The sequence below is a fragment of the Oryctolagus cuniculus genome, chromosome 8 (assembly GCF_051225735.1).
Source record: "Oryctolagus cuniculus isolate XC-2025 breed Fujian yellow rabbit chromosome 8, ASM5122573v1, whole genome shotgun sequence".
Lineage (NCBI taxonomy): Eukaryota > Metazoa > Chordata > Mammalia > Lagomorpha > Leporidae > Oryctolagus > Oryctolagus cuniculus.
In genome coordinates this window covers 28,372,853-28,392,726 of record NC_142874.1, presented here as the reverse complement: position 1 = coordinate 28,392,726, position 19,874 = coordinate 28,372,853, and the positions used below count along the sequence as shown (strand labels likewise).

The 19,874-nt window shown below is 39.5% G+C and overlaps 1 long non-coding RNA gene across 12 annotated transcripts in view; it reads left to right on the top strand.

Annotated features, from left to right (window-relative positions):
- Positions 1-2,570: 2,570 nt before the first annotated feature.
- The window catches only part of LOC149124943 (uncharacterized), a 73,649-nt gene continuing 56,345 nt past the window's right edge, over positions 2,571-19,874 (top strand). For 4 of the 12 annotated variants that reach the window (XR_016211775.1, XR_016211769.1, XR_016211770.1 and 1 more), the window contains exons 1-2: positions 2,572-2,900; positions 4,138-4,215. This is a non-coding gene — a long non-coding RNA (uncharacterized LOC149124943). Of the gene's footprint in view, positions 2,915-4,137; positions 4,216-6,564; positions 6,776-7,008; positions 7,937-10,977; positions 12,440-19,874 lie in introns of those variants that run through there. The other 8 variants (XR_016211772.1, XR_016211779.1, XR_016211776.1 and 5 more) reach the window with 5 other exon arrangements.

Below are 19,874 nucleotides of genomic sequence, written 5' to 3'. Positions count from 1 at the left end.
ATTCATGTTGATTTGTTGTTTTGTTTTTCCTATGGATTGATTTACAAGCATGATGATTTCTAATTGTTCTTGGTTACTATTACGATACACTATAAATAGACTAAAGTATAAATAAAAAATTTAAATGTGCCGGCGCCGCGGCTCACTAGGCTAATCCTCCGCCTAGCGGCGCTGGCACACCGGGTTCTAGTCCCGGTCGGGGCGCCGGATTCTGTCCCGGTTGCCCCTCTTCCAGGCCAGCCCTCTGCTGTGTCCAGGGAGTGCAGTGGAGGATGGCCCAGGTGCTTGGGCCCTGCACCCCATGGGAGACCAGGAAAAGCACCTGGCTCCTGGCTCCTGCCATCGGATCAGCGCGGTGCGCCGGCCACAGCGCGCCGGCCACGGCGGCCATTGGAGGGTGAACCAACGGCAAAAGGAAGACCTTTCTCTCTGTCTCTCTCTCTCACTGTCCACTCTGCCTGTCAAAAAAATTAAAAAAAAAAAAATTAAAAAAAAAATTTAAATGTGAGTAAAAATTAGAATAGCCAATTCTCAAAAAGCATAATTATCTACGTATAAGAAAATTTGTACTTTACCTGGGGAGTAAAAGTAATTGATCCTTGTGCTTTATGTGGTTATGTGCATGGCTTGTTTAAATCAAATATTATAAATGCTATGTTTAATAACTTTAACTTTTTGAAATATGTATTTGGTGTATGAAAGTATTTTTATTGATAATTTAGATGGTCAGTTGCTTTCAGGTTTGGCCAGTTATATATTTTTTATAAATTTAGATGTAATTGGGCAAACGCATGTAGTTTTTTTAAATTTCTATTACATTTAAGATAAAACTCCTAATATTAAGTGGTTTCCCTTAATTCATGCAGTGCTTCACACAGAGTACTTTAATTCATTCTGCAAGAGTCTCATGAATATCTTATTATTCTAAGCCATACAAGGGCAATCTTTTCATAGCTCATGACAAATGATTGCACAGTTATGTTTTTCTCATGTCCCAGTATTCCCACTCAATCACTGGCTTATTCTGTATCACACTCTTTCTCCATACATATAGATAAATACATTAATGAACAATCACAGTTATGTAATAAATTGGAGGGTGTTGTGGAAAACCTAAGTAAAGCTTAGGTACTGGAGGAGGGACATTTGGCACAGTGATTAAGATGTCATTGAGAAGACTGTATCCTGTACTGGAGAGACTGGGATCAGTTGCCAATTCCAGCCTCCGGCTAATGCCTACCCTGGGAAAGCAGCAGGTGATAGATCAAGTAGTTGCGGCCGTGCCATCCATGTGGGATATCCAGATTGATCTGACTTTTGGCATCAGCCTGATCTAATCTCAACTGTTTCAGGCATTTAGGAGGCAAACCAGCAGATAGAAGATTCTGTCTCCGTCTCTGCCTGCCTGTCTCTGTTTCTCTACCTTTCAAATAAAATGAATAAATAAATAAATAAGTTTAAGTAATCTATTTACTGAATTCAGGTCTATGCTTTCTAGAATGAGTGCAATATGATATATTACATTTTTCTTACCGAATAAGGAACAATTGTTAAATATCATGAAACATTCCTCATGTTAATACATTTTTTATGTTAAAACACGAAACAATTTCTCATTTTTAGGCATTTCATGTAAATATAATGAATATGCTATATTAAAGTTTTTGATGAAAAATTTAAGAAATGTAAAAATATATGCCACAAAACTGATTTTCATAAAATTTACATTCTATTGCTTCTACAAGAGACCCCAAACCAATCAGAGACGGAAGCTCTGAGGGAACTCAACAGGCCATCCTTTTCCAGTGGATCCTCTTGCTGCTGCTTGTGCAGTTGATGAAGAACAGAGACTGCACGTGGGACAGTGGTGTGGTCCCACCCCTTCAGAAGAGCAGTCAGACAGCTTGGCAATAAGATGAGCACATCTGGCTTTTCTACTCTGAAGGTGTTGGTAATTAGTGTTCACAGGAATTGGCACTTACACTGCATGTGGGTCTGCCTTTCACGCCTGCAGTGTTTGTCAAAGGGATCTTACAGAATAACACACTGCACAGAATTTCACAAGGGGTTGACTGGTTCAAGGGAATTTTTTGAAATGCTCTTGTGATTTTACTTGACTTCATGACTCTGGTACAACCAAATAGGTTGAACTGCCAAGACAGCTAAGGAGCTAATGGTGAGACCAGGCCCTGTTGGAGTGTGCTAACATTGAGGATATAGTCTTTGCATTCAACCACTGGCAGATAGTCTGGGTGCAACTCATCAGTTAGAAGTTGGTCTGTGAAATATAACTGATGGATTATGGATCCAAGTGGGGAGTTGTGCATAGTTCACCCAGGGAACATATTCACATTTCTGTCTTTAAAATAAATAAATCTTTTTTTTAAAGGAAATTTGCCAGGTAGGAGATAGTGAGCTGGACTCAAATCCAGGCCTATTAGGCTCCAGAACAGATCTACTGCATAGCAACTGGCTCTCTGCTCACCTCTCTCATTCAGGGTCCAGTCACATGCCACCTTCCGTCACTCACTGTGCTCACTGTGATTGGATCCAGGTTTCCCTAACTACTGTTCGTAAACAACCACTCAGTACTCCATCCAGGCCAGGTGCTGTAGGTTGAGTAGGACTTGTCTCCCCAGACCCACACAGATGTTTAAACTTTAATGTCTTAGTGGATTCAGGGTGGAGACTTGATCTAATGATGGCACCTGAGAGGTGGATCTGGTGGGGAGTGTTTAGGTCATGTAGTCTGGGAGGGAAGTTGTCTCCAGAAGATTGACTTGAGTTCAGGTTTGGCCTGCTTGTTCTCTGATTGCTGGCTTACCACGCAGTCGTTCCTCTGCACCAGTGAAGATGAGCTTCCAAGGGGCACAGACCATGGGGCCACTTGATCCTGAAATGTAAGCTCTAAACTGTAAGCTGAAATAAACTTTTTCTCTCCTAAGAAGCTTCTCTTGGGTATTTCAGTTGTGGGAACAAAAGCAGACTAATACATCAGGCTGTGTGCCCTGACTGTGTTGTCTCAGATTTCTCCGCTTTTCCATTAGACTGAGATGCAGCTCTGCTTCCATGTTTTCCATGGTGGTCTTGATGTTTTCAAGAATGCTGATCAGTTCCTGTTGTAGCAGTCTCTCAGCTTGGTCTTGCTTGATTTTTTCTCCCCAAGATTTAACCAGTGCTACTTAGTCACAAAAATGAGCCTTCCTTGAATTTACCGTATCTGCAAGCAAACAGTGTTGCTCTGTCTCGTTATTGATATGAGCCTTCATCATTGGTATAAGGCAGTGCTTACTAGATTTACCTACCCTAAAATAATAATTTCCCTTTGGCAATCAATACGTATCTTGGGGGAGCTACTAAGAGATTTTGCAAATACCCTATATCCCCTCATAATGTTGCCTATTAATATTAGCACCTTGACAATGCTGCAATTATTATTGTACTGTTCTAATGTAATTTTCTAAGTTCTTACATTTGTTAAATTGGATTCTTTAATGGAAAGCTATCTCTTCTCCCATATTTGTTTTCAGTTATCCATTTATATTACTATGAATATGCATTTTTGATGCATTGCAGCAATGTTTGTTGCTCAAAATATTCCAGTTTAGGATGTTGGAAGGTCTTTTAGATTAATATCTGTGCTCTTTCAATGTATTGAAAGAAATGGCTTTATTTTAGTGCAGTTTTAAATTGTAGGAAACTGTGAGGATAATGTACTTTCCTCTAATACCATTTTACTTTAGTATGAGCAAGCTTATTACAATAAGTGAACCAAGATTGTCACATTATTATTAACCAATGTTGGGATTTCCTTCGTTTTTGTCTAATGTCCATTTTCTTTTTCAGGATCCCACCAAAAGAGCACATTACATTTATGAGTCTTAGCTCCTTAGGTTCTTCTGGGCTGTGACATTCACTGTTTTAAGGAATTCCCCTCAGGTGGTTTTTCAATGTCCCTGTGTTTGGGTTTGTCTGGTGTTGTTCCTGTGACTAGACTGTATTTAGGGTATAGGAAGAAGACTACAGAGATGAAGTGCGGTGTCTATCATGCCAAAACCAAGAAACAGACTATCAGCACCTCTTTTCATTGCTGCAGTGATCTTTAATCAACTTGACTTTTTTTTTTTTTTTTTCCAGATAACTCCTACAAGGATGCACTGCAAAATCATCTCCAGGAATGGATGGTTTTTCAAAATACCTTTGAGAAGACTAAAGGTAGCTATGGAAAATGATTCAGAGTCATTTTCTTATCTTCATATTGGAAAAGACAAATGATTCAAGTAAATGGGCTGAGCTGAGTCACTCTTCCGTATTCTGTTTTATATCACAGACAAGGTTAGGATAATGTATTTGTAGCATGACTTTGAAAACTGCATCAGAAACAATTCTTTTTACTTTACTTATTTATTTTTATTTATTTGAAAGAATGTCAAGGAGAGACAGAGAGAGAGTGAGTGTGATTCCATTGATTGGATCCTTTCCCAAATTTACACAATAACTGGGACAGGCAGAGGCCATAGCTAGTTCAGGGCAACACTAATTCCATAGGATAAAGCTGATGTTGGCACCGCTATGCTTCTCCAATCAGTTTGAAGGTCATGTACCCTATGTAGCCTTCCAGGTGGTCCTTAAGGGTCTTGGCCACACCCAGGAGCTGTTTACTTGATTGGCAATTACAAAGCCCTTTAACAGGAAGCAGGGTTCTGGTAAATGAGCCTGGGGCTCCTGCCACCTGCCCGCAGTGATAGGGTCCTTCTCTGGAGGCATGGTGTGCCACACCCTCTTAACCTCCTGCATGGGCAAGGCAGGCAGGCACAGGATCACCCACAACATGCTTGCTAGTTGAGCACTGCTGAAGTATTCCTTACCTCTGGGAAGGGTAACCCTGGAATTCTGGGTTCAGGGGAGGTCCTCATTGTCTGCACTGTCTGGATATGTGAAAACAGTGTTCCTGTAGTGACTTTGGAGGATCTCAGGGGATAACAGGTAGATATGCTTATGAAGTACCATCTGAATTTACAGAAAAGCAACTCTTCCTGCAGACACTAGTTAGAAGTTTTTAGCATTGGTGTGGACATTTCAGCCTCTTAAGATTTGGTGAGTGACAAAGGAAGCTGTTTCCTTAATTCATGGTGGAAGTGTTATGAAGTTGTAGAAATTATGCAGGCTAATAATGAAATTTCTCAATGCCAGACGGCTATAGTTTGAACAAGACGTGACTCCTCAGATGTTGGAGTCTCAAAATCATGAAATGATGATACTTAATAGGGTGGTGGCTTAACCCGAGTACAATGCAGAAAGTGATTGGGAAGCGACTGGATTAGACTGGGTTGTTCAGGGTGGGGCCCTTTGATCAGGTGGAGAGCAGGCTCACACCAAAAGATCTCTGGACCTTGAGCAAAGGTAAGGGTTGGGCTTTTAAAGCTGAAAACCACAATTGCATTTGGAGGAGAAAACAAATGGGAACGAGGAACAGGTAACATTTGGCCCTCATTGTTTCATAAAACAATTGCAGTTGCTGAAGGTACTGCCAAACAGGATAAGGTGGCGAGACTTCCTGGAGCCACTGTTTGGGTTTCAAAAAGTCCTGGATTTGGTCACACGAGGGAGGGAGGTGAAAATGGAGGTAATTTATGTCTGCTGCTTCTTCAGAATTTGGACTCCTGGGCTTGAGATTGTCCCTTATTACATAAGTTTGCCAGTACCCTTTCGGTTCTTGTGAGAATGCTTTGATTCTGTACTCTGATCTTTGGACATGGCTTTGTCTTGTTGTAACACCTTGATTTCCTGTCATCTCTGGGTAAAAATGGCAGTCTTCTTGTTTGGTCCCTCCATATGGTCTCTACTACAATGCCTTGTATTTAGAAGCAATGCTGTATTTGCTGGCAATGCCATTGTTTTTATAGGGTTTGGGATAGACGGACGAACATATCTGTCAAAAACTTGGTATCAGACATTGTGATGCAGCTCATTAAGCTGCCACATGGGACACCTGCATCACTTACTAGAGTGCAGGTTTGATTTCCAGCTACTCTGTTTCTGATCTAGCAGGGCTGGGCAATGCTGAACCCAGGAGCCAGGAACTCCATGCTGATCTCCAATGTGGATGGTGGAGACCCATCACCCTGTTTGCCCAGACTCATAATCGGGAAGCTGCATCAAAGTGGAATAGCAGGAATTCAAACCAGCACTCAGAGATATATATATATATATATATATATATATATATATAAAACTTATATATATAACTTATATATATAACTTATATATATAACTTATTAAAAATAAGTTTGTTTTGGTGTAAATTTTTTTTGGTGGGGCAAATTCATGCTTACTAGGGATATTCAAAATGTTCATGGAAAATATGTATTATTAAAATGCACACTGGTCCCAGTAGGTGCTACTTTGAATATGATGGATATTTAAAGACTTCCCATGAATACATTTTGGATTTTGGTTTCTTGCAATGATTTAAATGCTCAGTCAAGCTTTGATCAAGATTCCTTTAGATAATAATGTTGTTGATGAATAAAATGCTGTCTTTTATTGTTTTTTTTTTCTCAGTTCCAAACACTGTTCTAGGGACTTCCTATGCATCATCTTATTTAGATCCCCATCACAACCATGGAAGATAAGCATTGTTCTTATTTTTGTTTGGGGAATCAAAAAAGGCTTACAGTTGCTCTAGTACTGTTAGAATAGTTGCATGCTTCAGTGTACTTGCTATATGGTAGACCAGCTGTACTTGCCTTAGTCACTTGATATGGTAAAACATTAAAGATTGCTTTTTCTAGTCCCCAAATCTGTGTTCTCTAGACCCTTCTCGGCTGCCTCTTTTGACTCTCCTTTTTACACTTCATCAATGAACACCAGCACAAAGATAGAGCCATTGAATGAAAGCTTTGAATGCCCTTTGTGTCTTAAGTTGATAATCATTGTTAGAATTTTTGCAACAATATATAATTTATTCCACACTTAAAAGCTCTTACTTCATTTTTTTTTTAACAGGCAGAGTGGACAGTGAGAGAGAGAGACAGAGAGAAAGGTCTTCCTTTGCCGTTGGTTCACCCTCCAATGGCTGCCACGGCCAACGCACTGCGCTGATCCGAAGGCAGGAGCCAGGTGCTTCTCCTGGTCTCCCATGGGGTGCAGGGCCCAAGCACTTGGGCCATCCTCCACTTCCTTCCTGGGCCACAGCAGAGAGCTGTCCTGGAAGAGGGGCAACCGGGACAGATTCTGGCGCCCGACCGGGACTAGAACCCGGTGTGCCGGCGCTGCAATGCGGAGGATTAGCCTAGTGAGCCAGCAGCGCCGGCCAAAAGCTCTTACTTCGTTTTAAGTCGGGTATCCATACCGATAACTTCAGGTCTTAATGTATGATCTCGAATACTGAAATTGAAAAATGATTTAATCGTGGAAACTTAATAGTCCTCTTTTTGTCTTTCACTGCCTTTATTTTCTATGTAGTGATAAATGTGAGTGCAGAATTTGTGACTGAGAGGTAGTGTCAGATATTTAACCATATTTTCTCATGAACATTCTTGGCAATGAGATTAAACATACCTTTTAAAGAAATCACATTACTCACATGTTTATATAGTAGTCAAAGATAATAAATTTTATATCAATCTTTAATGCACTGTTCATTTGTTTTCAAGTCTGGAAGTAGATATCATTTAGCTAGAGATAGCTTTTTACAAAACTGTCATTCTTTATAGTGCTCATACATTTTTCTAAAGAGAACAAATATTTATTTTATTTAGAATTATGTTAAGTCACACAAAATGAAACAAATTGTAAAACATGTTTTCCCAAATGGATCATCACTTTCTCTATGACTTAATTTCCTCTGACAATTTTTGTAACCATAATGGTTTTCTACTGAGAACTCTGGTTAGGTTTAGTGAGGCACACATATTTCACGCTACTGTGAAAACCAGTCAAATCAAATGGAGAAATATCTATGACAGAATGGACAGTGCAAAAGCAAGACAGTTCAGGGAAATTGATGTTGAACTGGGATTCATAAAGCGTGCAACAAAGCCATAACCAATATTATAACAGTTTAAGCAACAATCTCCTTAAGATAGAATACATTGCAGGATGGTATACTGCCTTTTAGATTCAGAGGGGAGAGAGAGACAGACAGAGACTCATCTGCCAAACCATTGAAACTTCTTATTGTCTTAAAGCCATATAAGAAGGAGTTAATGTGAGTAGGCCTGGTCAAACCCCTTGCAATGGTCAAAATGTATCCACCCAAATTCGTTTGCTGAAACTTGATCACCAATATCATAGGCTTAAGAGATGAGAGTCTTTAGGGGTGATTAGGTCACCAGTGCAGTTTTTTGGCCTAAAAACAAGCCATGTCTTTATAGAAAAAAAATTTGTTGAAGGAGCCATGTGTCCCTTCTGCCCTGTCTCTGTTCTGCTGTCCCTCATAAGAACACAACTTGCAAGGCGCCATCTTGGAAGCAAGGATGGGATTTTCAACAGACTCCTGAACCTTCCAGGACTGTGCTCTTTGACTTCCCATCCTCCAGAACTGTGGGAAATCCCTTTCTGTCGCTACCCAGTCTAAGATATTTCTTATAGCAGCACAAATGGCCTATCTCCCTCCCAGGTACAATAGCATCAGAAACTCTGTTCACAGCATTTATCACCTTTGGTATTCTGCATGTAGCCACTGATCAATTTGTCTACTGTCCAAGTTGTATATTCCATGATAGCCAAGACTATATGTGGGTACTTCAAAATGTTTGTGTGAAATTGAATTAAAAATAAGTTTGTTTTGTTGTAAATTTTTTTTTTTGGTGGGGCAAATTCATGCTTACTGGGGATATTCAAAATGTTCATGGAAAATATGTATTATTAAAATGCAAATTATGAATTTGCATTGGATTTCAAAAAATATTTTGGCTACCCCCAAAAATTAACTTTTAATTCCATTTTACCACAAGCTTTTAAAAATGCTCTTATATTGGTTTTTCTCTAGCTTCTAGAAAAACCATAGTGAAAAGTGTGTAGACTATATATAGAATATATATATAGAATAAATGAGTCAATGGCTTCACTGATGGAATTATTTAATCAACAGTAGCTATGTAATATATAAATTCTTGCTGAAAAATTCCCTAAACTATATTTTTAATAAAGTATAATTTCTGTAAACATCAATTTATACAACTCAACTTTGCAGTATCTTGTAAGAAATAGGGTTCAAATCAAGGTCTGGGACAAATATTCTGGTGCTCCCTACATTATGCCACCTGTTTTGATAATATGCTTTATGCCTAGTTTTAAAATATCTGTGTTGAGAAGTGTTACTTTGTGTTTGTTGAGATCATATAGCACTAAACATAGTGCTGGAGAATGTTTGTGGCTAGAGATACTAAAAGTTAATGATTGCCATTTGAACTAAACCAATTTTTGAAATTTCCATAATAATTACAAATGGTGAAAAATATACTTGTCATCAAAGTAGTTCACATTCTAGTGAGTAGATTATCACTTAAAGTGCTTGTTTTGGAGCAGATGATTGGAGCAGTGGTTAAGTTGCCACTTCATATGCCTGAATCCTAGACTGGGGTACTGGTTTTAGTTGTAGATTCTCTGCATCTGGTCCATCTTCCGGCTAATGCACACCCTGGAAGGCAGCAGATGATGCCTGAAGTACTTGTATCCCTGCACTCACATGGGACATCCGGATTGAGTCTGGGCTGCTGGCTTTCTCTTGGCCCAGCACTACTTGCTGTTATGCAAGTGAACCAATGATTAGAAAAAAGAAAATAAAGAAATAAACCAACTTTTTTATGTTTATTTATTTGAGTGGTGGAGTTAGAGAGAGGGAGAGACTCAGAGAGAAAGGTCTTCCATCCGCTGGTTCACTCCTCAAATGGTCGCAATGTCCAGAGCTGGGCCGCACTGAAGCCAGGAGGCAGGAGCATCTACCAGGTCTCTCTTGCTGGGGCAGGGGCCCCAGCACTTGGGCCGTCTTCCACTGCTTTCCCATGCCATTAACAGGAAATTGAATCTGAAGTGGAGTAGTGGAACTTGAATCGGTGCCCATATGGGATGCTGACACCACATGTGGAGTCTTAACCTACTACACCACAGTGCCAGCCCCAGTAAATACATTTTTAAATTAGGTATTTAGTGGCTGGCATTGTGTTGTTGTGGGTTAAGGCACTGCCTTCAGTACCAGCATCCCATATGGGCACTGGTTCAAGTCTCAGCTGCTCCATTTCTGATCCAGCTCCCTGCTAATGCTCCCGAGAAAGCAACAGAAGGTGGCCCAAGTGGTCCAGAGAGAGAGAGAAGAGGTCTTCCATCCAATGGTTCACTCTCCAGATGGCTGCAACTGCCAGGGCTGCACAGATCCAAAGCCAGGTCTACCACACAGATGCAGGGGCCCAGGGACTTGGGCCATCCTCCACTGCTTTCCCAGGCCACAGCAGAGAGCTGGATCGGAAGTGGAGCAGCTGGGACTCAAACCTGCATCCACATGAGATGCTGGCACTGCAGGTGGCAGCTTTATCTGCTAGGCCACAGCTCCGACCTCGAGATTTTTATTTCAATATTATGTCACTCTTTGATTCTGGAAATCATCTGTGCTTTGAAATCTACTTTATCTTCTGTTAATGCTCATACAGCCACTTCAAATTTTCTTTTATTAGTATTGGCATGATGTATAATTATTTTTCTCCCTTTCATTCTTAACTTCCTTCTATCAACATTTCTGAATCTGATTTCTTGAGGCTGCATATAATGGAATCAAGCTTTCTTGCTTTTACTACCCTGTTGATATCTACTTTTAATTGATATTTTCACATCATTTGCATTTATTCTAATTGTTGATGTGTTAGGACTTACATCTGTCATTTTATTTTGTTTGTCTTTATGATTTTATTTTCTGTTTTACTTTCCTGTTGTTTATTTGTACATTTTTTAGAGCCTCATTTTTTTTTTTTTTGATAGGCAGAGTGGACAGTGAGAGGGAGAGACAGAGAGAAAGGTCTTCCTTCCGTTGGTTCACTCCCCAAATGGCCGCTACGGCTGGCGCTGCGCTGATCCGATGGCAGGAGCCAGGTGCTTCTCCTGGTCTCCCATGCAGGTGCAGGACCCAAGCACTTGGGCCATCCTCCACTGCCTTTCCGGGCCACGGCAGAGAGCTGGACTGCAAGAGGAGCAACCGGGACAGAATCTGATGCCCCAGCCGGGACTAGGACCCAGTGTGACGGCGCCGCAGGTGGAAGATTAGCCTAGTGAGCCGTGGCGCCGGCCTAGAACCTCATTTTTATAACTTTAATAGAAAGTTTTTTTCTGGGCATTACATAATATATACATGATTGAGTCTAATGTTATCATCATTTTACTTGTTTGAGAAAAGAAATATAACCCTCTTTACCTAAATTTATGTTCCCCAGTTAGTAGCATTTTTTTTTTTGTCTTAAATATTTCCTCTCTATATATTTTGAACCACATCAGTTGGTGTCATCATTTCTCATGAAATACACTTAGGAATGCATACAGGAAGTAGAAAAGCCTGTGGTGCCTATCTATAATATACATTTTTATTGTTGTTGTTCTTGTCTGTCCAACTGATCTTGCACTTCAGGAGAAGAGGTAGAAGTAAAAACCCTTTGTCTTTGTCGGAAAAGCAGTGCATACATTCAAACCACTCTTGATGTTAACAAGTCACAAGAAACTCAGTGTCCTAAACCAATGAGCATTTATTATTTCATAGTTCTGGAGCCCAGATGTACAAGGATCTCACTGGACTAAAATTATTAGGTGTTAGAAGTCTTATTTGTAGAGATGCTAGAGAAAAAATTGATTTCCTTCTCTTTACCAGTTTCTGACACCTGCCTGCCTGCCTTCCTTCTTGGTTCTTTCCTAACAGCCGGTTGAGTCTTTCTCACATCCAGTGCCTCACACTGACTCTTCTCCTACCCTATCTGACATGTCAGGGTACTTGTGTTTACACTGGGCTCACCTGCATTACCCAGGGTATTATTTCATGCTCTGCTGATTACCAGGCTTATGTGAAGTGTGGCTGGATGCAGATTAAGAAAGACTAAGTAGACTTGATATACATCAGTGTAGTCTGTATAAATTAAAATAAACCATCAACAAAACTCAGAGCAGGAGTGGGTGTTTGCTGCAGCCGTTAAGATGCTGTTTGGGATGCCTACATTCCATATTGGAGTACCTGGTTTGAATCCCACTTCCACAACTTCTACTCCAGTTTCCTGCTGGTGTGTATTCTTGCAGGTAATGGCCAAGTATTTGGGTCCTTGCCAGCAATATGGGAGACTGAATGGTCTCCAGGTTTTTGCTTCAGCTGGGTCTTTCCTTAGGATTCACACAATTGAAGAGCAAACTAACTTATGGGAGCTCTCTCTTTCTCTCTGTACCCCATCACTATACACACACTGTGCTTTGTCTTTCAAATAAATAAATAGCTTTAAAAAAACTATAGTAAAGCAAGCAGTGATTATGGGACAATATCAAGAGATCTCACAAATATATAACAGGTGCCCTGGGAAAAGAAAAGAGACAAAGTGGGAAAAGATCAACTAAAGTGTTCATGACTTAGAATTTGCCAATTTTTGAAGTATAGCATACTACAGATACTACAACCCCTGAGACCCTAGGAACCACACACACACACACACACACACACACACTATACCATACCATACCACACCTATACAACTCATTAATTAATTACTAAAGTAATCAAGAAATTCTGGTTGGTAGGGATAAGAAGAAAACACTGCACACATAGACACCAAGTACAAATTACACAAGAATTCTAATCAGAAACAATGGAAGCCTGAAGAAAATGCAGTGACAATTTGAGATTCTGAGGGAAACACACATGCCCACTGTAGATTTTAATAGCTAGCAATGGAGTTTTTCAGACAAATGAACGTAGAGGGAAATTGCTACAAAAGATGCGCCTCCAAAAATGTTAAGATCATCGTCAGATAGAAGGAAAAAGATAGCTGGAAGAAATTTGGATCTACACACACACAAATGAAATGCACGAGATATGGTACAGGTGAAAGTGAATAAGGGAGCTGGAGTCGTGGCTCAGTGAGTTAAGCCACCAGCTGCAGCCCATCATCCTATGGTGGAAAGCCAGCCCAGGTCCTGGCTACTTAGCTTCTGACCCAGTTCCCTGCTAATGTGCCTGAGAAAGTGGGAGGAGATGGCTCAATTACTTGGGCCTCTGCCGCCCATGTTGGAGACCTGCGTAGTTCCTGGATCCTGGCTTCCACCTGGCTCGACCTAGCTATTGTGACCATTTAGATGAGAAAAAACAGATGGAAAGATTCTCTCTGTCTCTCTCTCTCTCAGTCTTGTCTCTCCCTCCCTCTGTTGCTCTGTCATTAAAATAAACAAATAAATAAATAAATCCTTTTTTAAAAAATGTGACTATGGACAACAACATTAGCTTACTGTTATCACTCTAAATGATAATGATTGACTGAAATCTAAAGTACTGATACTGCATTATAAGCTTTATAACAAATGGGAAGGAAAATGTATGTCAACCATAGCACATAAGAAGCAGATTATGGAAGGATGAGCTATGCATGAAGTTGTCAGGTGAAGACAACATATGAAAAAAGACGCATATTCTAGACACAAGTGTAACCCATAAAAAACTAAATCTAATGTGTAATAAATCATGAATGGAGAAAGAATCACAAGCAATTGGGTTTTGGATTCTATCTGCAAGAAAGCAGGAAAAGTGGAAAAATACAAATAAATAGAGACTATAAAACTACATTCAAAATCAATCATCAACATCACTGTAAGTATATGTAAATGGTCTAACCCCCCAAATCAGAGGTCAAAATATCATCAGGCTGAATAACAAGGAAATACTCAGATAAGTGTTTTCAACAAGGCACACCATTTAAATATAATGACAAAGCAAAGGTTAAAGGATGTAAAAATATACTACTGGGTTAATGTTGGAAACTATATTTCAGAATAAGGAAAATTACAAATGTTTGCAAAGAGGGACATTACGTATTGATGAAGTCAACTGAAAACACAGCAGTTTTTTGAAAAAAAAAATTTATTTTATTTATTTGAAAGAGTTACAAAGAGAGGTAGAGCCAAAGAGGTAGAGAGGTAGAGAGAGAGAGAGAGAGGTCCTCCATCTGCTGGTTCACTCCCCAAATGACCACAATGGCCAGAGCTGAGCTGATCTGAAGCCAGGAGCCAGGAGCCAGGAGCTTTTTCCATGTCTCCCACGAAGATGCAGGGGCCCAAGGATTTGAGCCTTCTTCTACCACTTTCCCAGGCCATAGCAAAGAGCTGAATCGGAAGTGGAGCAGCTGGGACTTGAACCGGCGCCCATATGGGATGCTGGCACTGCAGGCGGTGACTTTAATCCACTGCGCCACAGCGCCGGCCTCAACACAGCAGTTTTAAATGTATGTTCACTTACTGTGAAAGCTTCAAAACACGAAGGAGAACAGATATACATTTATATTTGGATACTTGAACAATCTTGTCTCAAGCTGATAGAAGAAGCAGTCACAGAATCAGTAAGGGTAACTTTAAACATCATCATGATACTTGTTCAAACTGACATTGAACAAAAATTATATGTTGAGTATCAGCAAACACAATTTGATCTACTGAGCCACGTTGCACACTACAAGAAATGGAAATGTGTTTGGATGGGTGCCGCAAAACCACACTGTCTTAGTTCATTTTTTGCTGCTGCAATAATATACAAATTGGGTAGTTTGTAATGAACAGCAATTGTTGGCTCATGGGTCTACAGAAGCCAGCATCTGGCATGGGCCTTCTTCCTAAGAAATCATGGTAGAAGGACCAAATACCAAAAGATATCAAGGGACAGAACTTGCAACTCTAAGCCCCTTTATAAATTACACTAATTGATTTGTAAGAATGGACCAAGATGTAAACACCTCCCCATGGGCCCCATCTACTAACAAAGTTGAATTATGGATTAAATTCTCTACACATACTTTTCTAAAGGACACATTGAAACCATAGCACCCACTGAACTATTTTTATCCTTACTAAATATAGAGGGAGTTTCTGTTTGCCATGAGGGTACAATGCGGTTTATAAAAATCTCATTGAATGTGTTGGAATAGCCATCAAAGACAAGAGATGAAGGAATAAACAAGGGTTAAACGAGAAGGAGTGAATGGGTGCAGGAGAAAACAAGGAATGTTCTCCACCTAAATGGTGTTTTTCTGACTATGAGGCGTATTTTATGTTTGAATATTAGTTCCATTGATCACTTCAACTTGTCTAGATCTACCACATTCTTCAAGTTGTGATTCAAACATTTGTGTTTTCAAGAAGACATTTGTGAACAAAAGCAAGGAAGGAACTCTGAGCTACTGAACTTCTTTTAGCACTATTGCTTAAATTGTACATTAGTTTACTGTTGGTATCAGTAATAACCTCTAAGTATAAACACCTTATAAATAGGGAATGAGAAAGAGTGCTGGAATTCCTATGTAGGCATTTTCAAAATTGTATTACTATCATTAGCCTTTTACATTGTTTTTAGTTCCTGAAATATTTAATTTGTAAATTTATTTGTTCTCTAATTCATACAGCAGTTTTCCAAAGTACAGAATAGTACAAAAGGATTCTCTGTAATGAAAACAATTATTAACTGTATAACTTAACATTGGTAATGATCTCTTCATCAAAACTACAGTTAGAAAATAGAATTTAGGCACTTTGCAAGCATTGCCTGTGATGTTAGTATTCTCTTTCAATATTTGCATATGTTATGCCTTATTAGATGCCTTTTTCATGCATTTAAACTTAACGAAGGCAGGCTCCTTTTATAAAGTTGGTTAACCTCAAGTTTCTGTTTCATTTTTGTACTCCATTTCTTTTTTTCATTATTTTTATAGATTTATTTATGTATTTGACAGGCAAAGTTACAGAGATGTGAAAGCAGAGAGAGAGAGAGAGAGAAGTGTCTTTCATCTGCTGGTTCACTCTCCAAGTGGTTGCAATGGCCAGAGCTGTGCCAATCCAAAGCCAGGAGCCTGGAGCTTCTTCTGGGTCTCCCATGGGGGTGCAGGGACTGGGGCCATCTCCACTGCTTTCCCAGGCCATACTCGAGAGCTGGATCGGAAGTGCAGCAGTCAGTACTCGAACCACTACTACTGCGAGTTTTGTTTGTTATTTCTTTGTATTTTAATTTATACAGACTACACTGGTGTATATCAAGTCTACTTAGTCTTTCTTAATCTGCATCCAGCCACACTTCACATAAGCCTGGTAATCAGCAGAGCATGAAATAATACCCTGGGTACTGCAGCTGAGCCCAGCGTAAACACAAGCACCCTGACATGTCAGATAGGGTAGCAGTCAGTGTGAGGCACTGGATGTGAGAGACTCAACTGGCTGTCATGAATCCTATGCATTCCAATATTAATACATCCATCTTGCTTTAAAATCCATATCTATGTGTACAATATTTATATATGAAGTGAACATGAAAATATTGAAAATTGTTACATCTATGTGTGTTCATTGAAGTATTTTTTAAATTATTTGAACTGTTTAAAGAGAAATTGCAAACAAAACCTAGTAACTTAAATAAGTAAAATTAACATTTCTAGACAGACCTACACCCACAGATTGGGTAATATGAAGAGTATTTAGGTAAATTAAGAACAAAATTATGAGCATATTAAATGAGATATAGTAGATGAGCTACAGCAGTATTCCAACTAAACGATTGAAAGACTAAAAGAAAGCCTGGTATAAGGTAGTAGTAAAAGAAAATGACATGAAAAGCACTTCAGAGAAATAGAAAAATGTTTGGAGGACAATCTACACATTTAATAAATTAAATAATAATGATTAATATAAGTTGTACTCAGATTTGAAAACAACAATCTTCAAAATGAACAGACCAAATTGATTAATTTATGTGATTAAGAAAAGTACAGGGACTGATGCTGTGTCATAGCAGGTACAGCCAACGCCTGCAGTGCTGGCATCCCACATGGGCGCTGGTTCCAGTCCCAGCCGCTCCACTTTTGATCCAGTTCCCTGCTAATGGCTTGAGAAAAGCTGTGGAAGATGGACCAAGTGTTTGGCCTCTGTCACACACATGGAGACCTGGAAGAAGCTCCTGGTTCCTGGCTTCAGCTTGACCCAGACCTGGCTGTTGTGACCATCTAGGGGAATGAACCAGAGATCTATCTCTATTTGTCATTCTCTCTCTCTCTCTCTCTCTCTCTCTCTCTCCATAACGATGTCTTTCAAGTAATTAAAAATATATTTTAAAAAGAACATAATAACATTTTTAGAAAGTCAGAAACTTTTAATTAGGTTAAGGAAATATATTCTGCACATTCACACAGGGTTGATTGAAATTTTCTATAAATACTCATACCTTCCATGATCTAAGTTTCCATTAAAATTTTGGAAATTCTTTGTCATTAATTCTTTTTTTAAAAAAATATTTATTTATTTATTTGAAAGTCAGAGTTGGCCAGTGCCATGGCTCACTTGGCTAATCCTCCGCCTGTGGCACCGGCAACCTGGGTTCTAGTCCCGGTTGGGGCACTGGATTCTGTCTCCTGGTTACTCCTCTTCCAGTCCAGCTCTCTGCTGTGGCCCAGGAGTGCAGTGGAAGATGGCCCAAGTTCTTGGGCCCTGCACCTGCATGGGAGACCAGGAGGAGGCACCTGGCTCTTGGCTTCAGATCGGCACAGTTCCCACCGTGGTGGCCATTTGGTGGGTGAACCAATGGAAGAGGAAGATCTTTCTCTCTGTCTCTCTCTCTCTCACTGTCTAACTCTGCCTGTCAAAAAAAAAAAAAAATTCAGAGTTAAACAGAAAGAGGAGAGGCAGGGAGAGAGAGAGAGAGGTCTTCCATCTGCTGGTTGACTCCGCAATTGGCCATAATAGCTAGAGCTGCATGAATCCGAAGCCAGGAGTCAGGAGCTTCCCACAGGTCTCCCAAGTGGGGTCTCCCACGTGGGTCTTGGGAGGACTGGGGCCATCTTCTACTTCTTTACCAAGCTATAGCAGAGAGCTGGATTGGAAGTGGAGCAGCCCAATCTTGAACCAGTGCCCATATGGGATGCCAGCACTTCAGGCTAGGGTGTTAGCCCACTGCACCATAGCACCGGCCCCTGTCATTAATTCTTAAAATATTTCTTTTCTCTTCTTTTGCTCCTTTAGTTCTGGGAATCCAAGTACACAAATAAGAGATCATGTTATCTCATTCACACACATGCACACTATTTATATTAATTTTTAAATTGATAGCTGTATCTATCCCATATATGTTTGAGTTGGCTGATTGTCCCCATGCCACCATTTACTGTACATTTCATTTCTGAAATTTGTTCATTTCTTTTTTATGGTTTATATTTTCCTGCTGAGGTTTCCCTCCTCATCACCCATTCAGTCTATCTTTTCCTATAAATCCTTTACATAACAATAGGCACTGAGCTCATTATAGATGATAAAAGGGCAATTTCATCAATAACATATAAAATAAATATGTACTCATGTGCCTATCAGAGCACCAGTATACAAGGTGACTGTTAATAGACCTGAGGAGACACTGCAGCACAGTAATAGCAGGAGGCTTCATTATCACTCTTTCAACAACAGACAAATCGCTGAAAAAATCAATAAAGAAACATTGGAGTTGAACTAACTTTAGATCAGAGGCATCAAATAAGCACTCACAGAAGCTTCCATCTAACAGAAGCAGAACACACATTCTTCTCAAGAGTGACAAGCATTATTCAAAACAGAGAATATGCTGGGCTACAAAATAACTTAATAAACGTGTGTTTGAAATCATATCAAGTTTCCTTCTTGATAATCATAGTGTAAAACTAGAAATCAATAATAGGGGGAGTTTTGGAAAAATCAGAATTATGTGGGCATTAAAAAATGTGCTCTTAAACAACCAATGGACTAAAGGAGAAAATAAAAGAGAAATAAAACTGGCCTGAGGCTAACAAGCATGGTAACACAGTATAGCAAAGTTTATGAGATGCACCAAAAAAAAAAAAAAAAAAACAGCTTAATAGGGAGCTTTACAGGGGAAACCATCTACATCAAAAAAGAGTATCAAGTAAACAACTTCAAGTTCTACTTCAAGGAACTAAAAAAAGAGCAACATGCTAAACCCAAAGCTATTAGAAGGAAGAAAATTCAAAAGATCAAAGCAGAAATAAAAAAATGAGAACAAAAGTAATGATAGGAAATATTTTTCAAAAATTAGAATCTTTTAGAAGATGAATAAAATGGACTGTCACTTAACGAGTCTAAAAACAAAAAGAAGGCAGAAATAGAATCAGAAGTGGAAGAGGAGACATTACAACTGACAGCTAAGAATACAAAGGGTCATAGGAGAGTACTATGGGAAACTTAGAACAAATGGATAAATTCCTTTAAATATGCAATCTATCAAGAATAAATAATGAAAAAAGAAATTTTGACAAAGAATAAAAAGAATGAATCAGAAATAAAATCCCATCAAAGAAAAGCTCAGTACCAGTTGGCTTCACTACTGAAATCTAGCAAACACTTAAAAATACCAATTCTTCCCAAATTTTTCCAAAAAATGTTCTGATTATTGGGGAATGCAACATTATAACCTGACAAAGAAAAATTAGTACTCAAAGAGTAAATTGAGGAAAAGAGATTAAGAGTGAATGCCTACGTGTTGTGGTTTCCTTCTGGATAGGTCTCATGGGACTTTATCAAAAAACTAATAAGAGGAGATGTGTCATGGTGCAGTGGGTTAAGCCACCACCTATGACACCCACATACCATATAAGCTGCTCCACTTCCTATCCAGCTCCCTGCTC